Genomic DNA, 12,298 nt, shown 5'->3' with positions numbered 1-12,298 from the left:
GTGACCATGAGGTTTTTATGTTGTTATCCTACTGTGTGGCTTTGGTAATCGCTGAATGACGAGTGGTTTTATCCACACACACACACACACACACACACACACACACACACACACACACACACACACACACACACACACACACACACACACACACACACACACACACACATGCACACACAAAGGCAGGGTGGGGGTGGGGGGGGTCCTGCTGGTATTGTTACAGCTTAAACACGTTTTAATGCGTTTTAGCCTTTGAATCACAGTATCAGACCCACACATGGCAGGTAGGGTTTATTGGTCGGTTAGCAAGCTGGATTTATTTCCTTTAAATGTCTGAATGCAGCCATGCTGGCACAGGGGGGACCACTGTCCTGTTTACATTCAAACTAGCGCTGCCAGTTCAAATGAGGCCAGGAGCTCTTTATCAGCATGGCCCCAAAAATAGAATACAATAGAATAATAGACTAATGTCTAAAATAAGGATGAAGGCTAATCAAACAAATGTAACACATATATCCTGGACTGCCACAGGAGACAGTCTTTAACATCCCTTCTGTGTAGTCCTTGTTGCAGCCGAGCAGGACTATAAATTAGTCTTATTTATATCTGGGTCCTCCTCTGTGGCTCACACACTACTTCAATGTGATCTATGTGCCAGGGGAAGTGAGGGAGGCCATGCTGGATACTGTGCTGCTCTCTGTCTGAACGTAGACCTATAGCTGCTATTAGTGTGTGTGTGTGTGTGTGTGTGTGTGCGTGAGAGAGAGAGAGAGAGAGAGAGAGAGAGAGAGAGAGAGAGAGAGAGAGAGAGAGAGAGAGAGAGAGAGAGAGAGAGAGAGAGAGAGAGAGAGAGAGAGAGAGAGAGAGAGAGAGGGTGTTTGTGTGTGTGCGTGTATGTGGATATATGTATGTGCATGCACGCGTGGATGTATGTGTGTGTGTGTGTGTGCGTTTGTGTGCTATCGGTCTTGGTCAGGTCCTTGCTGGGTGTGTGAAGGTTTGTCTCCCTGGGTGCTATTGCAGCGTGGGTAATCATGGTATTAATTATTAGCTGTTTGCTCTCTATCATCCCTTCCCCGGAGGGCGGTCACCGTGGTACCACCAAGGGCTGCTGCTGGGTGTCTCATCACCGTGCCTGGGTACCACCAAGGGCTGCTGCTGGCTGTCGCATCACCGTGGTACCACCAAAGGCCGCTACCGGGTGTCTCATCTGCTATAAATTAGCAGGACTTACATCATAATCTCTGAAGAAAACACAAAGTCTCAGCGGTACTCTATATGCAGTGTACTTACTTACTTACTTAGGCCCATCGCTCCCAATGGAGCATAGGTCATCTATGACTATTCTCCATCCAACACGGCTTTGGGCTGTCCTTTCTGCCTCCCCACAGCTGGTTCCTTGTCTCTTGAGCTCCGCCTCAGTGTCCCGCCTCCAGGTGTTCTTAGGCCGCCCTCTCTTCCACTTCCCCTGGGGATTCCAAGTCAGGGCCTGGCGTGTAGTACTGGTTGCCGGTTTCCTCAAAGTGTGGCCTATCCATCCCCACTTTCGTCTCAGGATCTTCTTCTCTACTGGTTCCTGTCTTCCTCTCAGCCATTGTTCCTCGTTCTTGATTTTGTTTGGCCACCTGATCCCAAAGATGCATTTCAGACAGCTGTGTTTATAAAGGTCTGTATCTTCTGCAATGTTCTTTTCGTCATTCTCCAAGTCTCCGTAGAGATGGACGGATTTTGATGGTTATGGTGTTTTTTGTATTTTTGTTTTATTTATTATTTTTCATTCAATGTTAATTCTATGTATATTTTCTGATCCTCTTCTGACCTGGGGCTGGTGATCGTGGGCTCTGGCTGGGGGGGGCCGCGGTTCGGGGTCTCTGCGGGTCGGGGCGCTAAAGGGGCTTGGTGCTTTGGCTCGTGGGGGGGCCGGGCTGGGGGTCCTCCGGGATGGGGCCTGCGGTTGCCGGGCCTGGGGGTGGAGGTGATTCGGTAAGCAATTTTATAGTATATTTTTATTTTATTATACTTTTATTTGGTGACAACCTTATTGTCTAATCAGTGTTGTGTTAGTTTATGTTCTTGGATGTCTTTTATGTATTATTGTTATTATTGTGTTGTGAGTTGTGTTGTTTCATGTTGGTTTTCTTCCTGTTTATTCTAAACCCAGTCTCAAGGGATGTAGTTGCAGGTTGTCTTGTCCTGCATCTGGTTGTAGTTGTGTGACAGGAGAGCCAGGTCATCAGCAAAGTCGAGGTCATCCAGTTGTGTCCATAGGGTCCACTGTATGCTGTTTTTCTTTCCTTTTGTGGTGGTCTTCATAATCCAGTCTATGACTAAGAGGAAGAGAAAGGGCGATAGGAGCCTGGAGGCATCCCTGACGGACGCCAGTCTTGACCTCTGACAGTTGGCCTGCATGTAAAAGTTTGCATGATGTTCCTTGATAGGTGTTTTGAATCAGGGTGATGATCTGGGATACCATAATGCCTCAGCAGTTTCCACAGTGTCTCTCTATCCACGCTGTCAAAGGCTTTTTCATAGTCTATGAAGTTTATATATAATGGACAGTTCCATTCGATGGATTGCTCTATAATGATGCGCAGGGTGGCGATCTTGTCCGTAGAAGATCTGTTGCTCTGGAAGCCTGCCTGCTGGTCTCGCAGCATGGGATCCACTGCAACACTCATTCTGTCCAGTATAATTCTGTTGAGAACTTTTCCCGGTACTGATAGAAGCATTATTCCTCTGTAGTTGTTGGTGAGATCTTCCTTTTTTGGTAGCTTGATGATAATTCCATCTTTCCAATCTTCTGGAATCTTTTCTTCCTCCCAGATCTTGGTGAAGAGGCTATGAAGCATATCTACCGCAGTCTTCAAGTCCGCCTTGATGGCTTTTGCTGGTATTTCATCTGGTCCTGCAGATTTTCCATCCTTCGTTGAGATAATAGCTTTTTTGCTTTGCTGGGTTTATCAGTTTATTGGAAGTGTTCTCTCCGCTGGTGTAATGTCCCGCTGGCTCTGTCGGGCTGGTTGGTTCAGTAGTTCTTTGAAATGTTTGTCCCATCTTCTCTGCTGCTCCTCGGTTGTTGTAAGTGGGTTTCCCCATTTGTCTTTTACCAGTTATCTGTTGGAATGGACATCCTCCATGAATATCCAATTGCCCCTCCTAAAATTTGGTTCTGTCATGTCAGTCATGGGTCTGGTGCATTGAAAATGGTAAATCGAGACACTCAAACCAAATTAAAATGTTGACAGCCTTCATTAAACAACCCACCTTGTTACACATATATAAGCATTATGAACATTCAACTTAAATATTGTATTTGACCTCCTTTTCAACAACGCTATAACCAACAATGCAAATGAGGACGGCATCTGTGCACACTTCAAAAGTCAGTGCAACCGAGAAACAAATGGTGCATCGCCACCAAGGCCTCATAGCCTGAGACTGTGCCACAGAAGAAGTCTCACATTATGGCGCTTGGTGTCCCATAGGGCCAGGCTGGGAATCAGGCCCCTGTCCCCTTGTCCCTCTCTGATCTGATCTCATGTGTGTCCTTTTCACTCACACTACCACAGGCATTATCCTCCATCACTCACACACACACACACACACACACACACACACACACACACACACACACACACACACACACACACACACACACACACACACACACACACACACACACACACACACACACACACACACACACACACACACACACATGCTCACACTCGTGTCTCCCTTCAGATGCCACCACAGGCGTCTCTCCTTGAGAGCCACTTGTGAAATGAATTGTCTGGGCGAATAAGGCCACAGCATCTGGCAGTGATCTGGGTGCTGTAGGCTGTGTGTGTGAGTCACCAGGGGGGCAGGGACCATCACCCCTGCTGCTGTTTGGGGTCAACCGCAGCTCATCTCAGCCAGCAAACCCCCCCAGGACCTTTCTTGTTATTTGGCTGTTGACTGGTTGACGTCTGACACCATTTACCCTCCATGCTAAGCTCGTCATTCACTTTGATGAGGTCCGTAACTGTCTTGTATAATGTTGCAATCGGTGTGTATGTTGAGGAATGTCTATGGGATCCAAGATAAAGTACAGATCGACGTTCTAATCCAAGTTGTATGAAACATATGCTGCCGGAGTAGACACTATGTGTGGCTTCTATGTGGTTCAAAAGCAAAGCAGCCACAACACGAACCAAATGGTTTGCTTCTATGTTTTATGTGACTTGCATTCATTAAAATGTCTTAACATCCCTAATGTGCTCTGGATAGATTTTTATCTTGGATGTTATATTTCTCCTGCTCCTCCTGGCACAGTGGAGGAGTAGCACTGATGTGCGTGGACTGGAGCTGTATGGAAATATGTACGATTCCCCCAAGATCCATTACGTTTCAAGAGGTTCATTGAATTTAAGGTAATTTAGGAAAGCTAACAATTAAACAGCATTATTCGTCGGGTTTATCTTGGCCGATCTTGCTTTTGAGCGTTTTTACCGCCGTTACCGCGCTGCCTCTGTCGTGTCTCCCCCCATTTTCTTTTCACATTCAATGATATGTTATAAAAACCAGAACAGATCATTTAAAGCAAAACAAATTTTACATCAATTTACTGAATGGAAATGGAAATTATCACAAAAAAAGAAAAAGAAAATCCAATAAAACCTAAACCATGAGCCATTTCTCATGGAAGCGAAGTTAATGAAGAGAAAAATTGTGTATGGTTTTCAAAAGAAGAACAGAATTTTAAAAAAATTTACGGGACAGTTTTCCAGGATAGGGGGTTTGGAAGATGAGGTAAGAGATTTGGACATGCCTGTTGCTAGATTCAAAGAATGAATTCTTGTTTTTTTTCTCTCATCTTAAGAAATCAGGGGTAAATAAAGCACTCTTATTCAGTCTCTTGCATTAATTAACGACTGCCAATGTTCCCCTGTGGTTTCCCAGCACTTTGAAGATTCCTCCACAATAGATGGAGAGATTTAACCGTGCGCCGCGCCGGAGAAAAGAAAAACATCATACGATCCGATCACAATGCCACATGTTGGCTGATGGCAAGCGAATGGTATCATAAAAGACGAGAAAGAAACGCCTCTTAGGAATCATGTCTGGAAGAATCCATGGGAGAGAAATGAAGCCAACTAGTCTTCACCAATGATTGTTAAAGAGAGAGATCTCTGTGTCCCCTTTCTGCTCCGAGTAAGAGGGGATGTTCTAATCCTCCGCTCATTGTCACTGGGGCCGTGTGGCTGAGGGATAGAGCTTTTTGATGAGGTTTGCCAGGCAGGCAGTGAGGGCTTCAGAAGTTAATGGGCCGGCTTCTGTGTTGACAGTAAAATCTTGGCCCGTGACCATCAAGCGCTTCCGATGGCCTTATCTAGCTCAGTGGTTTTGAAGATTATCTTTAGAGGGAAAATGGGAAAAGACAATGTCGAGAGCAAGAGATGTGGTTAAAAGGAAAGGTTTAATCAAGACTTAAACCCTACAGAATTATCATAGTACTAAAGCAGATTATCAAGCTCATTATCAAATCTGATTTGTGACAAGAGAGTGTAGCTTTGGAGTTTTTCTGATTCCAGATAACTGCTGTTGCCTTGAGACTGCCATACATAACACACAATCCAATGTTTAGTCAATGCAATGGAGTGTGTAACAAGATCTATTGGTCTGTATAACTTTGTATAAACTATGGGTGATGAATCAATCAATCTTTGCCTGTGGTAATTGTAGCCCAACCATGACAACAAGCACCATTTGCTCCATGCAATAATGCAATCTTGTAAACACAACTTATTTTCTAAGGAGAGTGAAGGTAGAGGCCAGAGAGGCTGCTTATCTATTTTAAGAAGAGTGTTGTTAGCCTGAACAGCGTTGTCAGCCTGAACACTGCCAACCCTGTTTATGCTAAAGAGGCACATGAGTAGAGCTGGAGCACTAAGGGAAAACTTCATAGCACTTACTGAGCAGGATCCAGCCAGCCAGCCCTCTGGTAGTCTGACTGGCTGGCTGGTTGGTTGACTGGTTGGTTTGTTGGCTGGCTGGTGGATTGACCTCAAGTATTTTTCTAAATGTGCTCGACATGTCCAGGATTTCCTTCCAGTTGAAGGGATACAGGGGCTTTGTGTGTTTTCACTGTAGAGTGTGGCTTACTGTAGTGGCCACGTGTGTGTGTGTGTGTGTGTGTGTGTGTGTGTGTGTGTGTGTGTGTGTGTGTGTGTGTGTGTGTGTGTGTGTGTGTGTGTGTGTGTGTGTGTGTGTGTGCAGGCATGCAGTGGTGGTCAAACGCGGTTAAACGCCGTTTAGGCTACGTCACTGAGGCAGAAGTGCGCGCATCCTATTATTATGCAAAGTCTAGGTGATAAGTGCCGGCCGGGGTATACGGCGCGACGACACAAAAATGACTCGTCGCGCCGTATACCCCGGCCGGCACTTATCACCTAGACTGTGTGTGTGTGTGTGTGTGTGTGTGTGTGTGTGTGTGTGTGTGTGTGTGTGCGTGTGCGTGTGCGTGTGTGTGCGTGCGTGTGTGCGTGCGTGTGTGTGGAGTGTTGGGCGTGTGTTATGTGACAAAAGACCGCCCGTCTCGTCCCCAGCTCCGCCTCATGAAAGAGGAGAGAGACATGTATGCGTGTGCGCGGGAGCGCGCGTGCGCGTGGCGTTTGGCCTTGGCCCATATTACGACTGCACCACTGTGTGTGTGCGTACATAAATGTGTGTGTATGAAGAGCGTGTGTGTGTATGTGTATGAGGATGGCTGAATGCAGAGTTTAAGGCTGCTGTGGTAGGATTTATGTCTGCAGTAAACTGACACCTCTCCCAAACACATAATTAATCACAAAAAGTTGCTGCAAACTATTAGTTAGACAATGACAGGAGCTGAAGAAGGAGTGGCAAGTAGAACAAGGTTGTTGGGGAAACAAGGACAAAGGATGCACCTACAGTTTGTGTGTGTGTAATCATGCACATATGTGTACTGAATGTATGTATGTGTGTGTGTGTGTGTGTGTGTGTGTGTGTGTGTGTGTGTGTGTGTGTGTGTGTGTGTGTGTGTGTGTGTGTGTGTGTGTGTGTGTGTGTGTGTGTGTGTGTGTGTGTGTGTGTGTGTGTGTGTGTGTGGGCGGGGGGGGGGGGGGGGGGGGGGTGCTCAGGCTTCCGCGTTCTGCCTGGAACCAGAAACACAAGTCAGTGAGCCACAAGCTATCGGCAGCCAGGTCAGATTAGGGTTCTGTCGTTGGCCTTTGTGCTGATAACCCTGCTGTGACTGGCATTTCCCTACCATCACTCCATCTTGGCCCGCCCACACTTGTCAACTCAACCCACCGCCGGTCAGATAGGGCCTGTCAATTAGCTAGCTGAGAGAGGCGGGTGGGGTGGTAGAGAGAGAGAGAGAGAGAGAGAGAGAGAGAGAGAGAGAGAGAGAGAGAGAGAGAGAGAGAGAGAGAGAGAGGGAGAGAGAAAAGGGGAGATGGAGAGAGAAAGATCCTTCAGACATCCTTCTCTGTTAGCAGAGTGCCCTGGGCTAGTAGATTGTGTTACAGATGAGGGTCATCGAAGTAAGAGAACAGCCTGGGGAGGGAGAGAGAGAGAGATAGGAGAGAGAGAGAGAGAGAGAGAGAGAGGGAGGGGAAAGTTTATAGAGAGTGGCACGTTAGCCAGGGTCTCCCTCTCACTCTGCTTAACGTTAAGAGACAGACAGGGAATCTCAATAGACCAAGAGAACAGAGATACGGAAAAACGGGAGGACAGGGGAGAATGCTGTCGAGACGGATTTGCCATCACACACATAATGTCTCTCACACGTGCAAAGTTAGACATAGCGTGTACCAATGTTTTTGGGAAACATTCGTATAACTTGAAGTTGCACTATGCAGTTTTTGCGAGAGAAATTGGAAGTGAAAAAAATATCAATGGTATATTTTCACAACGGAATAAAAAAAACTGTTGTCAAAGATGAATTGGGTCTGTGGAACACAGCTTGAAGTGACCTGAAATGTACTGTGTCATTGTTGCTGTTGTTTACAATGGCATGTCCTGCAATTTAGCTTACAAATATACTATTCAAAGATGTATCCTCTTGGCTTACATTTGGTTCAGTGACAAAACATTTTTTTGTGTTGATTAATGATGACATGAAATAAAACAATTCTAGGAATCACGTGTAGTAAATAACATATTTTTTGTTTAACTAATTGCAGTAAATGTAAACACATTTCTCTCCCCAAACTGCATGATTTTAATGCCAAAAACCTAAGATCATATCAAATGCTGACCTCATCTTGAACTATATTAAATATGTATGTATATATATGTATATGTATATGTATATGTATATATATATGTAACGGTTGTGACAACGACACCTCAAACTTCGATGCCCCGAGTGGCAGTGTAGCACTTGTGTTAATAACAGTAACAGCTATTTGCCACGGGCACAGTTCTAGGTTCGAATGCGACAAGGAGTAATATGCACAATTAAAAGAATAGTAGACCAGAGGCAGAGTTATAACAATAACCGGTGTTTTAATTAAAAGCGCGCTAGATAAACAGTAATAATACATACGTACGTAAAGTACAAATTATGCTTTGAAGTATCCCTTTTAGATTAGGTCAGTAACCTCTCCTTGCGGGAGGGTTAGGTCGATATCAAGGCCTAGGTCGATTGGATCAACACATTGGGGTTCGTTCAGACGTCTCTGAGGTTATCATCGGTAACTCTATATTAGTTTATCAGGGAATGCAAATACCTTATTAGGTGAATTGGCCCTTTAAACTCGTTTTCTTTACAGGAAGTGATTCGGCTATTACCGAGATGTCATCTAGAAGGTTCTATTATGACGTCACCACAAACAGTCTAGAAGATTCTATGTTCTAGAAGGTTCTATTATAACATCATACAATGGTAGCATTTACCCTCTAATTCTTATAGGAGAATATCTGTATCCATATATCAAGTTAAATCAAATCAAATACAAAATACAATATCAAAATAACACAAGATGAACGGGATCGACTCCCTTGGAAGTCCTTGTAGTCTTGTTCAGTTCAATCCTACCGGACTAGTGGTGTAGCAATAGTTGAGCACTAGTTGAGCATCATGGGTATTCACATCAGGCTGGCATTAGTCTGGAGGTATATCAAATGTTCCGGGGTTGGCTCGCCATCGGGTATCTATCCAGCTGAGCACGCTTGGTGATGGGTGGTCTGGACTGCTCCGGGATGCCGGTGGAGACTTGCGGCTTCCAGTCGGTTGGTTAGTCCGGTCCGTCTGGGTGATGTTGCTGGTTCGGAGGTCGAGGAGAAAGAGAACTGGCTTCTTGAGAGCTAGCAGACAAACCCCGGAATCTACTTTAAACTAGTACTAACTATAAAAATTGAAACTGAATTGAAATTGAAATTGAAGTTGATATTGAAATTGGAATTGATAATGACGTTGATTGTCCTCTCCGCTCCGCTCTGTCTGCTCTGCTCTGCCTTGTCTCGCTTCTGTTTTGTTTTGTTGTTTTTTGTTTTTTTTATTTTTGATTCTTCGATCCCCTGGCCCCTTTGGTCCCCCCGTTTGTACCGTGTGCCGTTTTTCGTCTTTGTTTTGTTGTCTTTTTGCTGTCCCTGTTTTTTTTGTTGTTTTTTGTTTGCCTTGTCTGTTGCTGTTCCTGCTGCGGAGATGATTTAGGCACAGATGACTTTGAATTTTACATCAAGGGCGTCTCCAGTCATGCCTCCTGTGTAGAGATGGGTGGGATGGCCTTTGAGTGTCTTGTGAAGAACGTAGTAGGATTGCATCTGATACTCATGGGTCAGTTTGGTATAGGAAAGGTCAATGGTGTTAAGGGCGAGGCAGTATGCAAGGAGTTCTTCGTGTTTGTTTTGGTTGATCAGCAGATTGATGGCACAGCTTGGAATAGGGCATAAATAGTACCCAGAGAATCCGTACTCAAACCTCCTGCAGGTAATCATCATTGGCGACTGGTGCTTCTGGCCTTTCCTTGTATCTGATTTCTTCACTCCTCCAAGGAATTCACCGATTCTTTTTAGTCCAGCATCCGAACTATTGCTCAGCCTTCCCAGGAACTTTTCCTCACCAAGTGGTTTCGACAGGATGTTTGTCAGCCTCCTAAGACAACTGACCCAGTCCTTGAATCCGACTTGTAGAGAGTGTAGCAGAGATGGAAGAGATGATCTAGGTTATCATGTGCATTGAACTCTCTCACGCCTCCCCCTCCTCCTTTCTTCTGCTCCTCGAACATCTCATGTCTTTTCTCCGACTCTTTCCTCTCCACCTTGATTCTGTCCATCTCCGTTTGCACGGCCCGGCTGAAGGCAGGGTGGAGGGTGAAGCGCTCGAGATTCCCCAGCAGTTCCATCTCCATCTCTGCAGTGACATGCATTCTTGCAAAGGACTCTGCTCTCCCGACACAGGAGGGTAGTTCATCAGGGTTGAGTATCATTAGGTCAATGATGTTTTTGATCTCTTTCTTTGCATCCTTTGGTGATCTCGCGTCTCTTCTCGCTTGATATTGTTTTTGGCTTTCTCTGTTTGTTGACTCTCGCTCCTTTTTATTGGAGTCGGCACTGGATCTTCTCTCCTGATCCATGTGGACCAGCATTCGCTGGAGTTGGTTGACCTGCGATGTCTTGACATTTATCTCCAGCCGGATGGCTCCAGTTTCTCCTCCTCCAACAATGTCTCTGAAGTTCAAGAAGAGCTCCTTGCACCGGCTGTTCATGGATATTGTCTCGGCATTACTGAGTGAGCCCACCTCCTTCTCAGCAAGCTCAACAATGTCATCGTCGTACTTCCTGAAGAACTCCTCAATGGCGGTCTTCTTCTCATTGATAGGATTGAAGTCCTGAATGGTAAAGCCAGTCTTGTAGATGTCAATCACACCCGCTGTCAAGTTGTGGATGTCGTTTGCTTTGCTCTGCTCCATTGACGTTGCCATTTGGGCGTGAGTGCAGGGCAGGGGCGAGTGGCAAAGAATGAGGGTCGAAGGTAAGAGAGAAGGAAAGTATATGTTGATCAAGTGTGTGTGTTTTTAAAGTGTAGTCCGGGCGATATTTGTTTGTGTATTTATATGAAACCAAGATGTTCCGGAACATTCTATATGACATCATAGGATGACATCACAAAGGTTCCAGAACCTTCTATCATGACATCATACGCTGGTTTACATTCTATATACAGGAAGTGGGACCTCATGGTAAAACAGGAAGTGGTAGCTCAGAGATAAACAGGAACTATTTATGTTCCTTTGATAATTATGAATCTGAACCCTGGGTTACATTCTCCCCTTCTATCCTAATGCACGTCCCTGTGCATATTATCCCAGGACTACATTATCACAATCCTATGGGGTTTTGGGGAGTCTGGGCCTAGAATGTTTTACTGTCTAGAAAGTTCTTACCTACTAACATTAACTATTTATGTTCCTATGCTAGTTATGAATCTGGACCCTGGGTTACATTCTCCCCTTCTATCCTAATGCACGTCCCTGTGCATATTATCCCAGGACTACATTATCACAATCCTATGGGGTTTTGGGGAGTCTGGGCCTAGAATGTTTTACTGTCTAGAAAGTTCTTACCTACTAACATTAACTATTTATGTTCCTATGCTAGTTATGAATCTGGACCCTGGGTTACATTCTCCCCTTCTATCCTAATGCACGTCCCTGTGCATATTATCCCAGGACTACATTATTACAATCCCATGGGGTTCTGGGGAGTCAGAGTCACCTAAAGAGTCTGCCATTACTGAGCTTAGACTCTGTAATATTGACTGGATTATTGTCACTATTGGGTTTCCTAGTCGGTGATAAGTCAGGGTTTTTGGAGGTTCCCTATGTCTTGTCGACCTTCTTGGTTGTTCATCTATGACCTCTCTTTCGGTTTCTCTTTCCACATCGTTGTGGACATTCTCCGGTCCATCGGGTTCAGTCTCCAGTTCATTCATGTCAGTATTGTTCTCCTCTGAACTCATAACTGGTAAGGTCTTGTCGGGTAGGTTGTCCTCTTCCGGACCCATGTCAGGTAAGTGATTTTCCCGATCCGCTGTATCTGGAGCTCCCTCCGGAATACTGACTCCGTCTGCAGGGTCTTGCTCGACAGTGGACACTGGAAAGAGTCGTGTTTCCACCACTAGACCTCCCTGGGCATATTGATAAGGGAGATCAAGATAGTCATCATCTGGGTCTTCTCCCTCCGATTCATTCAAGCTTTCTTCTCTTGGGCTCTGTCGAGTTCTTGGTCGCTTAGCTTTGTCCTTTACCGTAGGTCCATCTTCCACAGGGGTAGTAGGAAGGAA

This window comes from Notolepis coatsorum (assembly GCF_963971535.1).
Source record: "Notolepis coatsorum genome assembly, chromosome: 1".
NCBI lineage: Eukaryota > Metazoa > Chordata > Actinopteri > Aulopiformes > Paralepididae > Notolepis > Notolepis coatsorum.
This window is presented reverse-complemented; position numbering follows the sequence as displayed.